Here is a 7,575-nt window from a genome sequence, read left to right on the forward strand (position 1 = left end):
ACTTTGATCAGAGACAGTAATGTTATATGGCCATGTAATACTTTATGTTTAAAAATATTATATAAGTACTCTTCTATTGGTCAAGAATTTTAACTAAAATATAAACATTTATTAACATACATAAAATTAATGGAAATCAGTGACTTTTTTTTTTAAAGATTTTATTTACTTATTTGACAGACAAAGATCACAAGTAGTCAGAGAGACAGGCAGAGAGAGAGGAGGAAGCAGGCTCCCTGCTGAGCAGAGAGCCCAATGCGGGGCTCGATTCCTGGACCCTGGGATCATGACCCAAGCCAAAGGCAGAGGCTTTAACCCACTGAGCCACCCAGGCGCCCCAGTGACATTTTTTATTTGATATCTTGTTAATGATATGACATGTTATGATGCACAAGGCCATCTGAAGGCATCTGGAAGACACCCCAGCTCTAAAGAAACTGTTGCTTCATATTCAGGGGAATGTGGGTTTTGTGTTCCCAAAGGAACTCACTGAGATCTGAGACATGGTGTTGGCCAATATGGCTTAAACAGGGACCTGTGCCAGTGCCGTGGCTCCATGTGAAATCACTGTTCCAGCCCGGAATACTCAGAAGACCTCCTTCTTTCAGGCTTTAGGGATCTCTAGGGGCACCCTTGAAATCCTGAGTGATGTATAGCTGATTAAAACCAGGGCCAGGGGCACCTGGGTGGCTCAGTGGGTTAAAGCCTCTGCCTTCTGCTCAGGTCATGATCCCAGGGTCCTGGGATCGAGACCCGCATCAGGCTCTCTGCTCAGCGGGGTCCTGCTTCCTCTTCTCTCTGCCTGTCTCTCTGCCTACTTGTGATCTGTCTGTCAAATAAATAAATAAAACAACAAAAAAGAAAAAAAAAAGATCAGGGCCAAACTGGGAGCCAGTGAAGCCACACTGCTGAGCATCCCACCCCTTCTCCCTTGGGCTGATCATCCAGGCAGGTATTTGATGGTGGCCACATCAACAGAGAGGAAACTGCATTCTTGCTTCCTGGAAGGTGTCCACAGTGTTGCCAGCATCTGTCTGTAGATTGCTTGCCCAGCTGTTGCTTTAGTACCCCATTTTAACATCATGGGTACGGGTGGGTCCTGGCTTTGTCTATGTAGACTGATTACATCTTCTCACTTGCTGAAAAGGTCAGGGCCTTCTTGGCTGATCCATCTGCATTTGTGGCAGGTGCACCTGTGGCTGCTGCCCCATAACTACTGTCACCACCCCTATTGATATAAGATATTATTTTCTACAGAAGAATATGCAAAGTCCCAGACACTGGATAATTTTTGTGAGGTTTCAGAAGATTCCTGGATCTCTGTCGATGTCCACAGATCCATGGAACCCATATTAGTATATCTTGCTTGAGTAATTATTATTTTTCTTTTTTTTAATTGAGGTATAATTAAGATAATATGTTAGTTTGAGGTGTACAACATCATAATTTCATATGTGTATATACTGCAAAATGGCCATCACAGTAAGTTTTGTTAACATACTTCCCCATACATAGTTATAATTTTTTAATGAGATCTTAAAAGATTATGCTGAGTGAAATAAGTCAAGCAGAGAGAGTCAATTATCATTGATTTCACTTACTTGTGGAGCATAAGGAATACAATGGAAGACACTGGGAGGAGAAGAGAAGTGGGTGCGGGAAACGGAGGGGGAGACAAACCATGAGAAACTGTGGACTCTGAGAAACAAACTGAGGGTTTTGGGGGGGGCATGGGGGATAGGATGAGCCTGGTGGTGGGTATTATGGAGGGCACATATTGCATGGAGCACTGGGTGTGGTGCATAAACAATGAATTTTGGTACACTGAAAAAAATGAAATAAATAAAATCTTTTAAATTAAAAAAAAAAAAAACACAAATTGTCATCATTGGTTATCTTAGCCAACAACTGTCTTAAGCCCTCATACTCAGAATGTGGTCAGCAATCCCTGGGGGTTTGTAAGAAATGTAGACTCTCCAGGCCCATCCCAGTCTCACCAAATCAGAATCTGATTTTGAGCAAGATCCTCTGGGTGATTCTCCCATGTCCTGATGAGCACCGGGTGTTGTATGGAAGTGTTGAATCCCTGTATTGTACACCTGAAACTAATATTACACTATATGCTAAGATTTTAAGAATTTTTAAAAAAAATTCAGAACCACTATATCTAGATTTCATTTGTTCCAGTTTTCACACTTTTGGGAGTTATCTGAAGATGTGTTGTTTGTCATCTTATCTAATTTGATTTAATGGAAACAAAGCTGAGGATCCTTTCATTAAAAAAAAGTTCTTATCACGAGAACAAAATTTTTGAATAGTTTTGATTTCAAAAAACAAATAATTAGATATTTGGCTACAATTTATAACACACAAAAATGAAAGAGAAACATTCCTATAGTCCACCTGGAGGAATTCACTTTTCTCTTGGCATTAACTGTGCTATAAAATATTCTTATACAGCACCTGTAATAACTGCATATTACATCATTGAATTGAAATAGCATAATTTTTGAACCAATCTTCTTGTTGGTAAATATTTAGTATGCTTGTTTTCTGTTTTCATATTCTAACCCAAACACAGTGAACTTACTTGTAATGAAAGATTTCCAGACGTAGAATTGTAAGAATAAAAGGATAAAAACTATTTTTAAAATTTTCAGATTAAATTTCCCTCTGGAGATGTTTTGCCAACTTTAATTACTACCAGGATTTGATAGCCAAGGTCCCACTTCCCTGAATTCTTGCCCCTACTTGATATTAGTACTTAAATAAAAGTCTTTGCAATTTTTGACTATGAAACTTATAAATTTATTGTAATTTCATGATTACTAAATGGACTTAAAAAATCAAGCTGAATTATCTATGATTTATACAGTAGCAAAAGCAGTTATGACAACTAGTGTCTGGTCACCAGAAATGGGGCAAGAGAGTCAAAGCCTCAAAAGAGATAAAAAGGCAGCTTTTCTATCTGTGATACTTGGAGTTTGGAAGAGCAGGAATCCAAAAAGTAATTAAACACATAGCTGTTAGACAACTAGAGTTTATATCTGTTTTAAGGCATCCTAGCTGTAAAATCATAGGCTAATTATGTAATCACTCTGAAACTTTGTTTATTGCTTTGGAAAATAGAGTTAATATCATTGCCTATTTCACAGAATTTTTGTGAAGGTTAAATACTGCAAATCAGGACCTTAGCGTGATGTTTGGTATGTACTAGGAGCTCAATATAAGTTTACTATTATTATTCTTTGTTGGTATTGGTAACTATTTTTATGATATTATCAGCATGTTTCAAAGCAAAAAATAATTTGGGCAATGCAGACTTATTTAATTATTGTATAACTGTTTTGGGTGCTTAACTTGAAAAAGATTTTCTGTTCTACTTGGTATTTTGAATTTATTCTGAAGTCATTTTTCATGAAGCTGATGAATAGCAAATCACATTTTAATGTGTTAAAATTGGATACAAAAATGAACAATGGAACATATGGAAAAGTGGGAAACTAAGGTGAAATTACAAGGCATATTTTTGACTCCTTAGCATATTTGCCAGAGAGGAATCACTGTGCCTCCTATACATATTTTAGTTGTTTTTTTAAAAGTAAGTGAGATTTTTGAGAAAGATACTTTTAACAAACTATCTCTAAATTTGAACATCTTTTTTTCCTTTTAGATGTAATAACCCATTTTTAATGAGTAGATATACATGGAATTTCAATTAACATAATATGTGCACATTATCTAAAGCGTCAGTATGCCACCTCAGGCTCTTGCTCCAGAAGCAGTTACTGGAAACCATTCTTCCTTTTACTTGTCTTAATAACTGCATTCATTAATCTTCATTCCTTTTACTTCTAATTCTTGTAAATATCCTTTGATTCCCATAGACACAGATGAAATTTAGCTTATTTACATACCCACTCCCCAAACCATTGCTACTCCCCACATACTCTAATGTTTCAAGTGAGATTATTATGATTAGCTATCCTATTAAGAACTTCATAACTTTAAATACATATAGAATCTCCCATATCTTATTCCATGAACAGCAGACATTAACTTTTGACTCTTTACCACAAGATATGAGAATTTTTTATTCTCCACCTTAAACCTCCATCATTTATTTCCCTTCAATTTTCCATAAAATTCTGAACAGATTTCTGTGATGGGGGGGTTGTTTGCCTCCCCCCGCTTTTTTAATAGACCAAAATATAGCATACAGGCTCAAAATTATCTTCTCGTACCACCTTCTCTTCACTTACCTACGTCTTCTGATCATTTTCAATTCACCAGTCTAATTTCACTTTGTCAGTTAGAAATGCCCTCAGTTCAGGCTGAAAGTTGTGCTGCAGTTATTATCAGTCCCACACAAATTTATTATGTGTGATACTATATTAATCCTTAAATAGAGACTTTTATAAGCTTTAACTCCTCCACAATGCTATTTTCTCATGCTTTCTTGCATACTTGCCAGTGCCTACTATCATTATGGACATTCAATAAACATCCCTCAAAGTTGTTTAATTGTAATAAAAAGTCATCACATTCAGGCATGTTGTTTATGATTAGGGTGAATCTTTTGTATTAAAATGAACCTTTCACAGAAAATGTTTCTGTAAACGGGTAGTTTGATTGTGAAGAAGGATGAAAACATAAATGGCAGATTATTATACAAAGTTATTGGAGAGCAGCTTTTCATCTTCACTGACAGAGTTTATGATAAGAATAAAGTTCAGTTTTAGGAAGAATATTAAAAATGCTTTTATTGCATTTGAAGGTTACAGAACAGTAGGAAAAAATATATAAGCTTCTATTCCAAATTTCTTAAACAACAAGCTGGATTCTCATTTTTCTCCCCAAAAGCCATTTTTGGTGGGGGGAATGCTTGTGTCCTAGGAGATGCTTTAATTTATTATTACAGTGAGATAATATTCTGTTTGGGGACTGCATAGCACTGTGTGGTGGCAGATGGCAGCTACACTTCTGGTGAGCACAGCATAATATGTATTATGTTTTTCACCTGAAACTCATGTAACATGGTCAACAATACTTCAGTAAAAATCAAATTCTAAATTTAAAATGGATTTTTTTATAAAAGATTATTAAGAATAGTCAGAAATACTATTGTTTGAAAATAGAGGAAACAGTAACATATGTCTTATATATTATTTTGTAAATTGCATATTATCCTCTAGTTGGTTTTTGCTTTTCCAAGGGTTTTCAGTTGTCATTTGTAAAATCCCTATGAAATGTAGAAATCAGAAAGGAAAAGAAGATACTGTTTCAAAAATTGTTTTCTTGCTCTTTTTTTAAAGATTTTATTTATTTATTTGACAGAAAGAGATCACAAGTAGGCAGAGAGTCAGGCAGAGAGAGGGGGGAAGCAGGCTCCCCGTTGAGCAGAGAGCCTGATGCGGGGCTCAATCCCAGGACCCGGAGATCACAACCTGAGCCAAAGACAGAGGCTTAACCACTGAGCCACCCAGGCGCCCCCAAGAATTGTTTTCTCAAAAGAATACAAAGTCAAGAGAGATACAGTTTTCTTTTTAAAATCTTACATCTGTGAGAAATAGAGCATTTAAAGAATATCTGTGGATTTAAAAACAGCATTTGAAACTATGAAATCCCTTACACATTTCTCATAGGACTTTAATGGCTGCTACCTACAAATCCTAAAGTAAACTAAAAAAATTACCCCAAGTATCATATTCAAGCAACCCTAAATTTATCACTTAATAATGTCACTACAGATCAATACAAAGAAGGGATATAATAAGGTTTAATATACCCAGCAATACGTGCCCCCCACAGACATTTTTTGACAGCAGTGCTGTCCAGCAGCACTTCCTGAGACCATGGAAATGTTCTGTTCTTCCATGTATGATGAGATGATCAGTAGCCACATGTGGCTGTTAAGCACTTGACAGGTGGCTAGTACAACTGGAAAAGTGAATTTTTTTTTAAAGATTTTATTTATTTATTTGACAGAGAGAGATCACAAGTAGATGGAGAGGCAGGCAGAGAGAGAGAGAGAGGGAAGCAGGCTCCCTGCTGAGCAGAGAGCCCGATGCGGGCCTCGATCCCAGGACCCTGAGATCATGACCTGAGCCGAAGGCAGCGGCTTAACCCACTGAGCCACCCAGGCGCCCTGAAAAAGTGAATTTTAATTTCATTTGTTTAACCGCATGTAGCTAGTAGCTAATGTATTGGACAGTGCAGTCTTAGAGAAAAGGAGAACTTGGATACAGTATCAGTTTCCTGGCAGGAAACACGTTGTACAATCAACAGGATTTAAGTAAAGATAAATAGTGACAAAATATTGTGTTTTTATGGTATTCGTAAAAGTAGAATGCATGACACAAAAGTTCAAAGGGTGGGAATGAATAATTAGGAATCATTGTGAGTCTCTTACACTACAAAAAAAAAAAGTATCCTGTATAAAGGATAGTTTTCAACAAGTTGTACTGGTACAATTAGATATCCATAGGCAACTAAATTAACCTTGATATACACCTCATACGTCATATAAAATTAACTTGAGGTGGATCATATCCCTATGTATATAATGTAGAACTATAAAACTATAAGAAACCATAGCAGATTTTTTTTTTCCTTTTGCTAGGCAGAATTCTTGGATATAACACAAAAAATGTACTCCAAAAAAGAAAAAAAGACACAAATTGGACTTTTTAAAAATTAAATATTTTGCTATTTAAATAAAGGTTAACTGAAGACTCTAGGAAAGAATCCAGCAAAGTAGGTACAGGGGTGAAGGAAATAAAAAGCCCAGAGATAAGCAAATCGAATGGTACTATCCAGGACGAGCTACAGGGGGAGGGGCTATTCAAGAGAAGCTGCATTTGGTGAGGGAAATAGCCACTGGCAAAACTACAATGAGGCAGAAGGTACCCCAAGAGATAAGTGATCTACCTCTTACATTTGCTCTCAACTATCCTCTTACTTCCCAGGTAGACTCTAGAGGGTGGAGGAGACCGCATGTTATATAGTCCACAGAGGTTATCTTCTCAGCATGCAACAAGGAAGAGGAGAGCAAGTGGATTGGAGAATGCTCTTCTGATACTATTCTCTTTACCAGTCAGTTTATATTTTCATCCTTTGATTAACTTCAGAAAAATGCATTCTAGGGGCACCTGGGTGGCTGAGTCGGTTAAGCATCTGACTCTTCTTTTCTGCTCAGGTCATGATCTCAGGGTCCTGAGACGGAGCCCCAAATCAGGCTCCACACTTACAGATTCTCTCTCTCCATCTCCCTCTGCCTCTTCTCCTGCCCATGCATGGTCTCTCTCTCTCTCTCTCATTTTGGAAGGAAGGAAGGAAGGAAGGAAGGAAGGAAGGAAGGGAGGGAGGAAGGAAGGAAGGAAAAAATCTTGCTAACAACCAGTGATCTTAGAGGAGGAAACTGGATCTCAAATAAGAGTCCACTCCTGGCTGAAAACTTGATGTGAGATTCTGAGCAGAGGACCCAGCTAGTCTGTACCCAGACTTGTGACTCATGGAAACTGAGATAATAAATGCTTAAACCACTTAGGAAGGAAGGAAGGAGGGAGGAAAGGA

General features: G+C 37.3%; 1 pseudogene; it reads left to right on the forward strand.

The window, feature by feature from the left end:
• Nucleotides 1-383: 383 nt before the first annotated feature.
• LOC125094087 (60S acidic ribosomal protein P0-like) lies at nucleotides 384-1,213 on the forward strand (annotated as a pseudogene).
• Nucleotides 1,214-7,575: the final 6,362 nt, after the last annotated feature.

This window comes from Lutra lutra, chromosome 2, assembly GCF_902655055.1.
Source record: "Lutra lutra chromosome 2, mLutLut1.2, whole genome shotgun sequence".
Lineage (NCBI taxonomy): Eukaryota > Metazoa > Chordata > Mammalia > Carnivora > Mustelidae > Lutra > Lutra lutra.